Here is a 9136-nt window from a genome sequence, read left to right on the forward strand (position 1 = left end):
ATTAGAGAGGACAGAAGGGAAAAAATGACATTCACACTCGCATGCTCATTTGGTTTTTGAGTACCGTATTTAACAAGTTTGTGCCATCAAAGGGACAACACAGCACACGAAAGGACATTAGATGACCTCTTCTGCTTTGTTGGAACTGTATTGCATCTCACCACATGATTAGCTGATTGGCTAATCCTCACAGGAAGGCGAGGAGGAGGAGAAGAGAGGAGAGCGCTACACGCTGAATCAGTCCCCTAACCGACAACTCTGAAAGTGATTTTCTCACCGTATGTTGGAGGAAATGATTCATTAGGCTGTGGCCTAGTTTGGATCGCCATTACTAAGAATCAGAACCAGCCGCTCACCCCAGGCTGGTGCATGTGGAGCGTGTGTTCTGTGACGAGTGGATGGGAAGTGAGGGATAGAGGAAAGGAGGAATGGAAAGGAGGGGAGGGGGCCACTATGGCGCTGAGTCAACTACATAACAGCTCTCTCCACGCTCAGGGACAGACTCGTCTTTCCTGGAAAACCACAGGAATACTCAGCATGCTGCATTAACACAGGAACAGGAGTTTTACCTCACCACATTATCTGATCAGGAAGAACTTCAGGCTCTATGGCCCATGGGCCCACAGTTGTTGCTGGTCAGGACAACAGATACTGTAGGCCAAAGCAATTTCTGGCTTTAGGCTTTGTGGAGGCATGGTGGAGTTATTTAATCAACCATAGGTTCCCGTTATAAAGGGTGTGGGCGTGTGTGAATACTTGTGTACTTGCTCACCTCAGACAGCATGCACTGAAATGGAGTAAGGACAAGGAGTAGCATTTGAATGATGACACAATGGAATGCATTGCTGTCTGAAACAACAAGAGGACTATTATGTGTTAAAGACAAAGTGGTCTCTCCCATGAGTGAAATGTGGAAGGTGATACCAGCGAGGAAAGAGAGGGTAAAGAGGAGGACAGGCTGAGATAAGAAATGGAGGTTAAATAGTGTGATCTTCATTACTCAACCTCCCCAGTCTCTACACATTACAATAGTGTGTGTGTGTGTGCGTGTGCGTGTGCGTGTGCGTGCGTGTGTTCTCCATGACCTTGCACCTCACTTAGAGCTTGTAAAATGGGAGCAAATTGTGAACTAGATAAGTGTCAGTGAGGTATAGGTCTTGGATCAGTTGGGACAGCGCAGTCCTCCCAACACTGTTATCTGAGAATGTGACTCTGGCCTCAACAGCATGCATCATTTTGTAAAATCACATTAGTACTGTCATTCCTGGAATGACAGTACTAACTCAGTTATATACCTGAGTTATATACCTCCAGTGTCCCAACGTGTTAACCCATAACAGTCTAAACCTGTGTAAGCCGGGGAGGGGGGGTGGTGGATTCTAATAAGCTGTATGGAATTATTTTATACCAAGGATAATTTAGCTATTTGATTTATTTAAAAAAAAGTAAATACAAAAAATGATTTAATTAAATAGCTTTACTGCTATTAGTCGAGACAAACACATTGAATAACATATTTTTTCTGCATGGAATAACAGACAGTCCCCCCAAAAATCGAAAGGGCGTTTGTTCTGAAGTGTCTGTCCTATATCTGAGAGATAAAAGAAAGATCAGAATTTTTTGTTTGTTTTTTACATGTATTTAATCCCTTATTCTTGGCACTAAAGAGTCTCCATAAATACGTACTTCTCACCTTTCCACAGAGGGGTCATATTTGTAACGGCAGCCTTCCTCCTCTTCACGAGAAGAGAGGGTGTAACAGGGATCGGACCAACACGCAGCGTAGCCAGTGCTCAACATGTTTGATAAACAGTGAACACTTAACACGATACAAAATAACAAATGTGGCAAACCGATACAGCCCTATCTGGTGCAGAGAAAACACAAAGACAGGAAACAACCACCCACAAACCCCAACACAAAACAAGCCACCTATATATGATTCCCAATCAGAGACAACACAAAACACCTGCCTCTGATTGAGAACCATATTAGGCCAAACATAGAAAACAGACAAACTAGACACCACACAACATAAAGCCAGCTCCGCCTCACCAACACACACAAAATCTGTACAAAACGAATAAAAGGCAAAAAACACAAGAACTATGTCAGAACTATGACAGTACCCCTCTCCTGAGGTCGGACTCCGAACGCCACCCCCTAAAACTCTAGGGAGGTCTGGGTGGCATCTTCCGCCGGTGGGCGGCTCCGGCGCTGGACTGAGACACCACTCCACCATTGTCTTTTTCCCCTCCTTAGCGTCCCTTGAGTGGCGACCCTCGCCACCGACCTTGGCCTAGGAACCCTCACAAAGGGCCCCATTCAGACTGATGAGACAGCTACCGAGAACCAGAAGGTAGCTCAGGACAGAGAGGTACCTCAGACAGAAGTAGCTCATGACAAGAGGTAGCTCAGATCGAGGGTAGCTCCGGACTGAACTGCAGCTCCGACCGGAGGCAGCTCGCACTGGAGCAGCTCATGACTGGAGACTCTGATGGAGGCATCTCATGACTGAGGGCAGCTCATGACTGGAGGCAGCTCGACTGGAGGCAGCTCTCAGGATGAAGGCAGCTCATGACTGTGAAGGCAGCTCATGACTGGCCAGCTCATGACTGGCGGGCGGCTCTGGCGGCTCCTGACTGGCGCGGCTCTGCGGCTCTGATGCTGCTGGCGGCTCTGACTCTGGCGGCCCTGCGGCTCCTGCGCTGGCGCTCTGGCGCTCTGACGGTGGCGGCTCTTGGCGGCTCCTGACTGCGGCTCGGGCGCTCCTGACTGGTGGCGGCTCCTGACTGGCTGGCGGCTCTGGCGGCTCCTGACTGGCTCGGCGGCTCTGGCGGCTCCGGACTGGCTGCGGCTCTAATGGCTCGGACAGGACGGGCGGCTCTAATGGCTCGACAGACGGGCGCTCCGACGGTTCGGGACAGACGGGCGCTCTGACGGTTGGGACAGACGGGGCTCAGATGGGGCGGGAGAGGATGCGCAGATGCGCTGCAGAGATGAACAATGGCGCTGGGCAGACGGATGAAACAGATGGCGCTGGGCAGACGGCATGGCCAGATGGCGCTGGGCAGGCACGGCAGCTCAGATGGCGCTGCAGAGGAGCTCAGACGCGCTGGGCAGGCAGGCAAGCTCAGACCGGCCGCTGGTCAGCGCAGGCAGCTCAGACGGCGCTGGCAGGCAGGCAGCTCGACCCTGAGGTGATGCGCGCAAGTAGCCTGTGCATGTTGCCGGAAACTGGTGTACCGGTTTGTAGACACGCACCTCAAGGTAGTCGAGGAGCAGAACAGGCACACTGGACTCTCGAGGCGCACTATTACACCTAGTGCGTGCGTACCGGCACTGGTACCGGGCTGAGGGCACGCACCTCAGGGCGAGTGCAGGCAACAGTACAGCTCTGGATACGCACAGTAAGCTTGGTGCTCGTGCCGGACTGGTGGTACCGGGCTGGAGACACGCACCACAGAAAGTGCGTCGAGGGGAGAACGAAGTCTTGACGCACAGCGCCTAGTGCGTGTGGCCCTGATGGTTACTGGCATGCGGCCCGAGGAGGTGGCGCCGGATATACCGGACCGTGAAGGCGTACAGGAGCTCTTAAGCACCGAGCCTGCCCAACCTTACCTGGTTTAATGCTCCCCGTAGCCAGGCCAGTGCGGCGAGGTGGAATAGCCCGCACTGGGCTGTGCTGGCGAACCGGGGACACCATGCGTAAGGCTGGTGCCATGTACACCGGCCCGAGGAGACGTACTGGAGACCAGATATGTTGAGCCGGCTTCATGGCACCTGGCTCGATGCCCACTCTAGCCCGGCCGATACGTGGAGCTGGGATGTACCGCACCGGGCTATACATACGTACAGGAGACACCGTGCGCCTTTCCGCACAACACGGTGTCTGCCCGTACTCTCGCTCTCCACGGCAAGCCCGGGAAGTTGGCGCAGGTCTCCTACCTGACTTCGCCACGCCCCCCTTTAGCCAAAATTTTGGGGGGGGTTTCTTCTCGGGCTTCCTGGCCAGCCGTGTTCCCTCATAACACCGGTTCCCCTTCGCGGCTGCTTCCGCTCTCCTAGCTGCCTCCACCTGTTCCCATGGAAGGCGATCCTTACCAGCCAGGATCTCCTCCCATGTGTAGCAACCCTTTCCGTCCAACACCTCTTCCCAAGTCCATTCCTCCTGGTACCGCTGCTGCTGCCGCTGCTGCCCGTTGCTACGCTGCTTGGTCCGAGATTGGTGGGTGGTTCTGTAACGGCAGCCTTCCTCCTCTTCACGAGAAGAGAGGGTGTAACAGGGATCGGACCAACACGCAGCGTAGCCAGTGCTCAACATGTTTAATAAAACGATAAACAGTGAACACTTAACACGATACAAAATAACAAATGTGGCAAACCGATACAGCCCTATCTGGTGCAGAGAAAACACAAAGACAGGAAACAACCACCCACAAACCCCAACACAAAACAAGCCACCTATATATGATTCCCAATCAGAGACAACACAAAACACCTGCCTCTGATTGAGAACCATATTAGGCCAAACATAGAAACAGACAAACTAGACACACAACATAGAATGCCCACCCAGCTCATGTCCTGACCAACACTAAAATAAGCAAAACACACAAGAACTATGGTCAGAACGTGACAATATTAGTGTGTAGGTCAAACCGTTTGGACACTACATACAATTTTGTGAGAAGACCGATTTTTGGGATGTCTCATGGTCTGACAAACACCGCTCTAGCTCTGTCACCTTGAGGGATGCGGTGGATTGAGATGCATCTAATGCAAAAAATATATATTCCTATCTTAAACTGACATATTTTTATGGGGATTTTTTAATTATGCTAATTAGATTTTCACGGGGGTGTGGACATTGACTCTAGGGTGTTTTAATGGTCAGATCGCAAATGTGTTTGTCACAACAATATTGCAACAATAAATCATATCTACTGTCATGACGTTGGCTTGATGGGGGAGGTTTATGACCCCATAAATACCTTTCCCCTTTTTCCTCTCTCTACTCTACCGATGTGACTATTGAAAATCTCTTTGTTAACATGGAGAGTCTGGTGACATCAAAACATGGGAAACGGAACCATATTTCGGTAATCCAACCAGTTGAAAATATGCGTTGGTACTTAATGAATATGATCTCAGATCAGTTGTTGTCTGATACATTATTACTAATGACAGGATGACATAAACTGTATCTTGGAAAGTCGACACATTCTAGTCATCAGATTCACATGGAATTGTTGTGCAATTGAAATGTTTAAAAATGAAACTATTTGTGAAAAGATTAAATGTAATTTTAGATTCTTAATGAGAGAACGGTTTGTCAGAAGAACACTCTGCTCACTCAGAGGCCCCGCCCATGTGAACAGACACTGGGTGTAAACTATGAAACACGGCCCTCTCTACCAATCCTACATAAGCTCCTTGATGAAAATGTAACTTTCTGTTCCAAGGACGTGAGGACTTACCATCCCCACGTTGAAAGGACAAAGACCACCTACAGAACTAAGCCAACCTCAGCAAGAACCTAACGAAATTGGCATCGAATGTCAATGTGAAGGTGTCGACCTACACGCCGGAAGGATGAATTTCGACTATACCAGCCAGAATATAGCATGAGCTTAAAAGTATTGCAACTTGGTCTGAACTTTGAACTCTTATTCACTAAAGAAGTGCTACCCCCTCCGCCCACTAAATGTGGGCTAGGAGAGGACGGACAGAGTATCCATTCTACCACGCTCCAGTTCACCAAGAGACATTCTTCAAAGGACAAACCGGCCTTCCATCGACAACCAATCTACCTAAGCGCAGCTCAGAGTAAATATTTTTTGCATACCTTTTTCAAATGGGCAGTAATTTAGAATGCATAAGATACTGTATTTACGATAGCATAGCTTCTCCCTTTGTTCCTCAGTCTTCCCGCTCTTTCACTCAAACCCCCCCCCCCTTTTCTTTGTGTAACCAGCCGCTATATCGGCTCCGTTCACCAGGTCCATCAATGTATGATTCATTCTGTGTATATGTAATTCTGTGTGATTAGTTAGGTATTTAGTAAATAAATAATGAAACCAAATGTTGTATTGCTGATTCAACTTGTTAGCCAGGGTTCGTGAAGATAACCAAGAATTTACAACTTTCAGATGAGACCCCTAAATCCCTAAATTTACCGTGTGAAGGGATAAATTCCCAGTAATTGGTAAATTCTCTGCCTTTTGTAAATAAGGTGAGGATTAAATATTGACTGCTACTGACGTAAAAGATTACCAGGTCTTTAAGAGTTTATTCGGAAGATAACAGCTCTATAAACATTCTTTCGTGGTACCCCGACTTTCTAGTTAATTATTTACCTGAGTAGCTTAATCAGGTAATATTAATTACAGAGAAATGGTTTTATAGAATAGCATGTCATATCACTTAATCCGGCATAGCCAAAAACACGACACTACCCACCACAAAAATTTAATGAACCAGATTTACAGATTGTCATTGTCGGTAATCCCAGCCTACGGTATTGCGTAATGCAGAATGGAACCTCTATTCTGCACATTGTAGTAGCGCAATCTAAACATCTCACGTCTATGAAATTCTACCATCTGCATATTCTAACCTAATCTCATAAAGACATGTATCATGTTGAGAGGTCAGAGGTTATGGTAATGTTCTGTTGGTTCTCTCCAGTTGTGCTGTGGTCACATTCTCTTGGCTCTCTCTAGATGGGGAAGAACATATGTTTTATTTGAAAGGTACCAGAGAGAACTAACTCCATGGGAACCCCCCAGACATATGGACTTCATTAAAGCCAGTAGTCCAATGACATCATTGTCATATAATTGAATCTCACCTCATCCTCTCTGCATCTAAGTGGAGAGCTGAAGTTAGAAAGCCTTTTTTCACCTCATAATACAGTCTGCTGCTGTGAGCTTCTCTCTCACTCTCTGTACAGATCTGATTTGTCACGCAGTGCAGGGCCACAGGTATCTAGGTTCACCAACCACCACTGTTTTCCCATGAGGTCACTTTTAGACTGAATGGTGTCTTTGTTAAGTGAAGATGAACCAGAGGCCAATTATTTAAATGGGCTCCAGATAGCAATGATTTATTAAAGGAAAATAAGGGCAGGCCATATTGAGCAGAACCATTTTATGTCAGCCTCTGTAGCTGGCAGATCAGTTCAGGGTTTATCTGTCTTAATAAATCACAAACACTTACATGACTCTCGCAAGGGGAAGCTAGACTTTATCACAGACATAAGTAACTAGACTATTACACCATTTGGTCGGGTGACGTCCCCAGATCAAGAGGTTTCCCACAAAGATAGAATACTTTTTATCCCCCTTTTGCCTCTTTAACCTCTATTTATTTGGTCCTCTGTTCAAACTACTGTTCCTCTTCTCACGCTGTGTTGGAGCAGAGCTGCTCCAGCTGTTGTCCAAAATGGCATCATGTAAAAACACCTCACATACTCTCAAGTGTTGGACATAGTGGCCAGCCAGCTATATTTTACTGTAAACCATTGGACCTCTCCCTGCTTCCTGTGCTGTGGAAGGGCGGGTATCTGGACAACTATTTTGCTGTCTTGTTGTTGTTATACGTTTAACAAAATCAAGCTGTCGCTATGGGTTTTTCTACAGATTGTTGTTGTTGTTGTTTAAGAGTGTCTATTTTCTATCCAGAGACGATACACTGAACAGATTAACTCTGCAGGGTTGTTCATAAACAACAACCGAATGCTGCACCGTAATTAAAACCATGATGTTAACCCCAGCACTTTATGTGTCCAGGTTGACCGGCTTCCTCCTCTGTCCTTCTGTCTCATCTGCTCCTTGATGGAGGAGAAGATAAACTAGAGCGCTACAGGGTCAGAACTTCACCAAGGGGCTGAGAGGCCTGGACCGTTTCCCGCTGTCAACACACACCTGTCAAACGGTCATGTGCTCCCTGGTATTTCCTGAATCAAAGGCTTCCTCTGAGAAGCAATTTTTTCCTCTCTTCAACAAACTGAAGCCCAAAGCCAATATCCTGTGGTGGCTAAGTAACTTTGAATAAAGACTTCACCACTTAGTGGCACTTGTTTTTTATCTCCTCTTGGGCATGCTGAGGTGTTGAAGAGGTACTTTAGGCTAATCAGCTTGTTAAATGTATTATACTAACACCCATTCACAATCCTCAACTGTCAAATGTGGAGGACAGACTGAGTCCACTTCCTAGCCTTCAAGGAAACCAACTGTTCCTAATAAAGCCTTTAAATAAAAATGTCCTGTGATTTTAAGGCAATTAAGGAAAGGGAAATGTGTACTTGTCCATAAATGCTTGGCCTATTTTTTGTTTAATTTCCCCCTTTTTTTCAAAATATCATTGCAAAAAATCTGTCTTGCTTTAAAATGTGTCCTTTCTGTTTATTAATTGCCTTCTGCGAAGCAACTCCCTCATTCTGTACTTTTGAGGGGAAATAAAAACTAATGAATTAGTAGGAAGTGGTTGCTGGGACTGTTGTGTTTAAATAATAAAGAAGATCTTAGCAGTGCTCTGTGCTCTCAGAAGCATCCAGAACCACCTCGGGCCAGCAGACTGTTGATAATTAATCCTGCTGAATGCAGACCAGACTCGTTGTCAGACATAGGACTCGTTGTCAGACATAGGCACAGAATACTGATGGACCAGATTCTGAAGGAAGAGAATGATACTATACACCTTCACCAGTTCTCCAAATACAGTAGCTAAGCCAGCCATTATTTCCAATACCGTAACGGTATTCCAATGAAGGAGGATTGATTTTATGAAAACTGACATTATTTCCCTAAGCATATGCGACATAATTGGTCCCATAGGGCCCCCGACCCCAAAAAATTAACATAAAAAAGAATAGGTATAAATACTGTATATATTATTATTATTACATTTTTTTAGGAACTCAGTCAGGGTCTGAACTTACTGTTGAGGGTTATATAGTAGAAAAGTATTTTAATGTCTGCTTCCAACTCACACTCTCCAACACATAGATCCCCTGAATGCAGCTCACTCTCCAGATCCCAATCACCTGAATTCTGATGTTCACACATCTGTATGTCATTATCACACACTATTTAGTTCAGTTCTTTGCACCCCATCATTGTGAGGTATTGTT

Source organism: Salvelinus sp. IW2-2015, linkage group LG9 (assembly GCF_002910315.2).
Source record: "Salvelinus sp. IW2-2015 linkage group LG9, ASM291031v2, whole genome shotgun sequence".
NCBI classification, from domain to species: Eukaryota; Metazoa; Chordata; class Actinopteri; order Salmoniformes; family Salmonidae; genus Salvelinus; species Salvelinus sp. IW2-2015.